The 7,431-nt window shown below is 35.1% G+C and overlaps 1 protein-coding gene and 1 pseudogene across 5 annotated transcripts in view; one reads left to right on the forward strand and one right to left on the reverse strand.

Moving 5' to 3' along the window:
* Positions 1-7,431, forward strand: part of LOC129764731 (receptor-type guanylate cyclase Gyc76C-like) — a 238,153-nt gene that overhangs the window by 187,902 nt on the left and 42,820 nt on the right. The gene's annotated exons all lie outside the window — the stretch shown is intronic.
* LOC129764732 (replication factor C subunit 3-like) lies at positions 2,984-4,004 on the reverse strand (annotated as a pseudogene).

Below are 7,431 nucleotides of genomic sequence, written 5' to 3' on the forward strand. Positions count from 1 at the left end.
TACAAATGAAACACAAATTTCTCCATAACTCGAGAACTAATAAAGCAAATGGAACCAAATTTGGTATGTGAGGGTTTTTGGGTACGAGAAATGTTTCTATGATGGTCTGACACTCATCCCTTCTCTGGAATGGAGAAGGGGTTCCATAAAAATAATACACATATTCCAACCAAACATGACGATTGAAAATTTTCTATCAATACACAAGGTAATCATGTAATGTGGTGTAAATCAGTGGTCAGATGTGATAAATATCGAAAAAAATCTCTTTGAAAAGGTCCAAAGTTTTGCTTTTAACTTGAAATAAAAAAGAGATACTAAAAAACCTTAAGATTTTCAAAATGTTGGTCAATGAAGGACAACATTTTTTTTATTTACACTGAAGAAAAAAGTGTTTTTAATTAAAATCCATTTTTCTCAAAAACATATTTTTTCAAATTCTCAAAAAAAAAAAAAAAAACAAATAGCCCATACAATAACCAACAAGTCATCCATAAATTGGAAGATGGTCACTTCTTCAGGGAAAAAGTTTTTCTAACTACAACTTTTTCATATGTTATTTGCCATTCCATGTCAAACCGATATAGTGGTTCTCAGATTTTCTTGAAAATTGGTAGTTTTTGTTCAATATTTCTATGCGACTAGACTAGATCTATTCGACTACAATTTGATATAGAGCATTTTCACGCCAAATCGGCCAGAAAAGAGCAAATTTTGACCCGAGCCACTCAATTTTTTTTAAACTTGGTACTTATGATGAAAGCTACCCGAAATCACAATTTTCATTATAATATGACCAATTTAAATTACGACTGATTTTTGGAAAAGGCGTATTCAAAATCATTAATCTTTCTTCCAAAAAATCTTTATCTACTATATCGGATTGACATGAATTGGCTGCAATTCGGCTGTAAGATCATATAACAAAATTGGTCAATGAAGGAAAGGTAGGAAATTGTTTAGATTTTCATTAAAGAATATCAAACAACTTTTTTAAAATTTGCACTGACATTTTTTTCAAATTAAAATTAACTTTTTTTAAAACCTTTTTTTAAACTCTCAAAAAATAATAATCATAACCCATACTCAATTTTGGTCAAAAAGGAGATGTAGGAAACTGGCTAGATTTTTTTTTAAATATCGAACATTTCGAACATTTTTTCAATTTGCGCTGGTTTTTTCTTAAGGGGTAACACCTGTATGAAAGGTCGGAAAATAATGAGTTTTTGTGATTTTTTTTCGGATGTTAGGAATGAAGTGAAATGTTCGGGTATTTTCGTTATTGTTTAAGATATACAGGCCGGACTTGATTATATACAGACTCTATTATATATGATCACGCAACAAAGTTTAATAACTTCTACAAAAGTGAACCGATTTTTATTTTCAAAAAAACGAAAATAAAGCTTATTTTAGGACATTTTCGATGTGACCATCCCGTTTTTTCGATAACGCGTTTTAAACGGTGAAAAAAATTCTTCATGCACAACTCTAACATTACGACTTCGATGCTGTTGAAAATCCGTTTTATTTCTTCTTTAAATTTCTCCTCCAAATTTTGTGGTTTATTAACATAGAAATGGTCCTTCACGTACCCCCAGAGGAAGTAATCGACGACGAGAAATGTTGAAATTCTTACCATAATAAGAGAACAAAGTTTAATTAAGGATTTTTTTTATCTGTATTATTAGTGATTTTCAACTCATTTGGCTGGTTCGTCACTTTTACTTCCATTTTTGGAAGAATGTCGGTAGTGAGAATTGAACTCGTGACCAGAGCTGCAATCCATCACCGTCAATGTCACAAAAAAGCTGACCATAGTCACTCAATTCCTCTCACGGCACGTGAGATCCAAATATTCAGTAGTGATACTCACTCTTTTGTTTCTGACACCTAACCAAATGACGGTTGGTTCCAATGCCTCTCACTGCCGATCGCTCTGTTTACAACTTTACGTTACGAGAGCGGTGGTTGTGGCGTATGATGGTAGTAGAAATGTGAGTGATCAGACAGTTCCAATCATTTTTGACAATCGCGACGGTTGTTTAGATCAAGAAGGTGGAGTTAACAGGTGGCTCGTAATTTACACTATTTAGAAAAGACGTATGAGGAATGGCAAGACGAAAGGTTTGGATTTGTTTATGTTCTTACTTACGTTGGTATGGTTACATTTGATTTCGTCGAAGGTATTTGAAGCAGTATAATAAATAAACAGTTGTCGTTGAAAATAGTAACCTAGTAACCTTTATGCATATGCTTCCGCCAGCTGGCTCGGCTAATGTGATATGATTTATTCAGGGAATGCTTTGATCGTGGTACCGACATGGTGCATAATTTGCAGCTTTGTTTTTTGTGCTGGTTCATAACGGTAATCAACTGTGCCGACGAAACTGTAGCCAATGTTTAGTGTTGTTTGGATACCATCTATGTAAATAAATTCAAACTTACGGGATACGTCCGAACGGCAATTCTGATATTACGTTTTACCTTCCACTTCACATTCCTTGGTTTAGATTTGTTTGTTGAAGTAGAAGTTGTTGTTGTTGTTAGAGATGTCTAAATTTTTCGTTTATTAGATTATCGATTAATCGTGGGGCCATTTTTAAATATTCGATTCATTCGAACAATTGTCTTTCAGTATTCGAGCATTTATTTCTTGCAGTTAAAATGAACAAACATTTATAATAAAAAAGATTATGGAGTCATAATTTTAAAAGTTATATTGAATATAATTTTCAAATGAACATGATTCAGCCAAAACCATTATTTGAATGAAATGGTATTTAAGTATATTGATAAATTTACCATTTCATAATTATTTGCGGATCATGAAAATGATCCGATTGAAAACCGACAAGGCGTTTTTTTTTATTTAGAGTTAAGCCTTACCAGAACTATTGAAGTTTAGTTAATAAACGTGAGATGAACACAAAAATTTAATTTTTTTATAAAACGAAAGAAAATTGCGATCTCATAGAATCGCTCAAAAATCATCCACTTCCATTGAGGCTTTATTGAGAAACTTCTTACACAGTGTTACAAACTGCGCCACGAACACGTTCAGATGGAATATATGTTTGCTTCCTTGCTGCATCCAGTGTTCATAATGCCCGGCAAAATTCAATGTTTGCGTCTTCAGACTCATATCGCAATTTTCAACCAGATTCGGTACCAATCCACAGATTATAACATTCGATAGAACGCCTTGAAATAGCAGCTCGTATAGCCGTTCGCTCACCCCCTCCAGCTTCTGTGGACTTTGTTCGAGGACAATCTGATTGGCGGTTTCTCGATGGAATATTTGCCAGTCAATTTAAGATACTTCTTAGTTGACCGTGAACGGTTACTGTTGTACCTTGCAAGCTTCCAGCATGAGGATAGCGTAATTCTTTTCTCCGAAGGAATGTGCTGAAATGCAAATAGTGTTGTTACATTCAAGAAACAAACAAATGATAATATTACCGGCTAGCCGGCCCCCTTATTCCCAAGCAACGACTTCTCACCGCGGGAATAACCCGCGAAGTAGAATTGGCGCACAAAATCAATCTGCACCTAGACACATACTTTTCAATGGTTCTTCTCAGCGCATCCTGGGTATCTTTGGTCAGCTAATCCACCACGGACAAGACGAGTCTCATATTCACTCTACCCACTGGGATCAATTTGATTGATCAAATCCGACACGACCACCCTGTCATATATCCCGGTAAACGATGAATTCAACTCGATGTGGTAATTACTGCAGATGGTAATGATTTCCACCTTCCGGTTCGAGGGCGTTGTGAAGTTTAATATTTCATTGCGTAGCCGTTCCACGCCCGGTTGGTAAAGTTTCCACAGCAGATACATGATGCGAGTTTTCTTACTGGCCCGGAAGGACCGTATAACATGAGATGCGGGAAGTCTCCCTGGGACCGAAGATTAATCAGATACGCAACTTGCGTTTTGTGGTAGTCCAGTTTGGACAGCTGGCGCGGTCGGTAGTGGTCAACTCAGAGAGCCATTGTAGACAAAAATATTTGATGTATAATACAAAAATACTTGGTGACTTGTTGTTTTCGTGTTGGCATTTGTCAGAGTAAATGCATCACCTCCAGAGATGTCAGATGATTTTTTTGAAAATCTTCGACAAAAATCTGAAATGTTGATGAAATCTGAGATGCAGATACTTTTGTAACCGCGAGAATAGCAAAGTAATGTTTGAAAAAAGGGGTTTCAAGCGCAGGGAATCAAGTCATAAAGAGAAGAAATACCATATCCCTACAGTCTGCAACTGAAAATATAAGTTTGCAACAGGATAGACAGGACATTAAATATCAGTAAAATTGCGAACAAGTCTGCAAATTTAGTATCCTTGCAATGATGAGTAACAAATTTGGTAAAAAAATCGAAGTCGAACAGGTTAAAAAATGCATCATTTTGCTAATTTCAAATCCGATCGGGAGCCGGAATAGAGGGGATACGCAAGGCGTGTTATTCCACAAACTAAGTACTAATACAAATGACACGTGTATTACTACGTAGAGTCGGCGAAATGCCGCTAAAAACGTTAAGGCCGTCTGAAAAGTTGAAAAGAAAATACATGCCTGAAAACACAATATTCTTCAAATTGTATTTAAAATGAAACTGTATATTCACATCTGGCATCCCTAGTCACAAAGAACGAACACAAAGAGGCGAATGTTGTGAATATCGCCAAACACCAAACCATCAGCTAGACTTTTGAGTGTCGCACTATTCTGACATTTCAGCGACAGGACACTCACCAAGGAGCTCGGATTTCTACTGTCAAGTAGAAGTTCACCATGCGTTAGTGTTGTGCTAATACTCTTCTCACACTATTGGACTGACTTTATGATGGTCACCAAAGATAATCGTAGTACAAAATTTGTTGATTATCATTGTGTGAGTACCATCACTTGATTCTCACGACAAATCGCAGCTCTGCTCGTGACCTTCAGCGTGAGAGGCATGGATATTACCACTACGCCAGATCGCCTCCCGAGGTTTCGGTGGTCGAGTAGTACGATTTCACTAAAAATACACGCTCTTGTAAATTGTACATCTTGACACTAAAAACCATCCGATCAGACAGAACGAGTAGCCGAATATTATCGTCCCGAAGTGGGGAATGCAGTGTTATCATCGACGGACCAAAAAAAAAATAATAAGGAGCTATTCGATTTCTTTTTGCGTGAGCGTTTAATCTGAAGGACCCTGTCGTTGAAGATTCACCAGATATTGTTTAAAATGATATTGCAACAAGATTGAACAAAGATAGAAGTTGGGTGTCAAAGTACGAATTACAGAGCTTTAGTTTGATTTTTTTTTTGGATAGAATTAAGAATAACACCTTAAAAATCACTAACTTTTAAATTTTCCGCTTCTAAAATGTTAACTAAATCTACTGATTTGAAAGTTTTACAACTGTATCCTGTATTGAATTTTATCATCTTCCTAATGGGAGCAACAGAATTGTCCTACGTAGCGTAGTTTTCGAATTTGAGCCAGTTTAAGACAAACAGAGCCCGAAACAGAGAAAAAGCTCAATAATTCTGTCACTGTTGAAATTCTAACATATGCGTAAAAGGGGTTTTTTCATCAAATATGATCCTCTATCACTTTCGAAAGAATTAGGATTTCTTATATGTGAAAGGTATGTATTGACTTTAAGGGGATGAATCAAAAATCAAATTCTTTTATATTAAAAAAAAATAACATATGCATAAAAAGCAAATAAAAACAATTTTTTTAATAGATTTTATGCAGTGGAAAGAAATCGGTGATTGTAAATAATTGAGTCCGCCCTGTATTTGAAAATGTATTTTCCATTTTTTGAGTGCAAGAAAAATGTTTATTACGTTGTTGACAGCTGGTTGCGTAGATGCTGTCTGAAAACTTTTCAAAGAGAACATGAAAAAGTTTTTGTTGGAAAAAAAAATCCTGTAGAAGCACCCTTCCTCCGGTGTATGGATGACATAAATAAGGTACAGTAGAACCCCGATTATCCGCAAAATAGTAGGGCTAGATAATCGCGTATAATGAAAATCGCGGATAACGCAATAAAGGCCTAAAAATGAGGTGCAAGCAGGGAAAAAAGATATTTTTGACATGAAAACTATGTTTCATATATATATATATATATATATATATATATATATATATATATATATATATATATATATACATATATATATATATATATATATATATATATATATATATATATATATATATATATATATATATATATATATATATATATATATATATATATATATATATATATATATATATATATATATATATATATATATATATAAACAATTTTCTTACATCTATGGTTAGTAGGGTGGAAAACCGATTACTCAAGGTGTACTCGAGTTTTGGAGGGTGACATATTTTTAGGAGGAGGATAGGATATAAGTAAATGGTAACAATGTTGATGAACACTCATTTCTTAAATCTATGATCCATCTATGATCCACTTAATGATCCACTCATTGAAAAAATCGCTTTCGTTCGTTCAAATATGATCTTTCAGGAAACATTTCCCCCAGCGGTATTCTATTGTTGTTATGTGCTGCAAATCACGACACAAAAGAGAACGAGACAACTCTTCATCGGCTCGCACTTCATTGCACACCAGCATGCAAGCAAAGCTATCATATACGCTTACGGTGCAGAAAGCTTATTTTCTTCTTTGCCTCTAACATATGCATACCGACATCTCCATGCATCATGAAACAGCAGGATCGTACGGACAACGCAAAGCGAAAGATTCATATTCAGCTAATGTAGCAGATCCTGATTTTTAAGTCTCAGAGAGTACAAACTATATGATTATTTAGCTCGATAGAGGCTAAGGGAAGGGTAGTCAGATTATATTTTCCATTTTTAACGCCTCTATCCCTCGAAATGTGTATATTCATATAGACCGCATAGTTTTACTAGCAACACCGCTCTCTTTCCTCATTTGTTGCTCTCCGCAAATGGTGACCGAATGATGACGTAATTTTTCTTGTATCATTTATTGCTTTGCACTTGCCTGTGCAGTGGGTTTCGCTATATTAGAGCGGGACTATATATGCGGTTCAAACTTGTATGCAGGCTTCGAAAATGGTATGCGATGTTTGATACAGATCGGATATGCAATCAACAGTCTTCGTTCCTCTCTCAGTTTAATCACTAAATATTACACAAGTGATTACTGACATTCATACAAGTATCAGAATGATCCTCTCATATTTGGTTATATGTTCGTGAGAGTTTACTTGCATGACACATTGTGTATCATTCGATTTTGATCGAAATCTAAACACTGCTATAGTGTATTTACATTTCAACTTATTCTACTATTTATAGCAAGGGGACGAATTACCCGCAAAGGAAGGAAAGGAGGGTATAAGGATGTAGGGACAATCACACACG

This window comes from Toxorhynchites rutilus, chromosome 2 (assembly GCF_029784135.1).
Source record: "Toxorhynchites rutilus septentrionalis strain SRP chromosome 2, ASM2978413v1, whole genome shotgun sequence".
In the NCBI taxonomy this organism is placed as follows: Eukaryota; Metazoa; Arthropoda; class Insecta; order Diptera; family Culicidae; genus Toxorhynchites; species Toxorhynchites rutilus.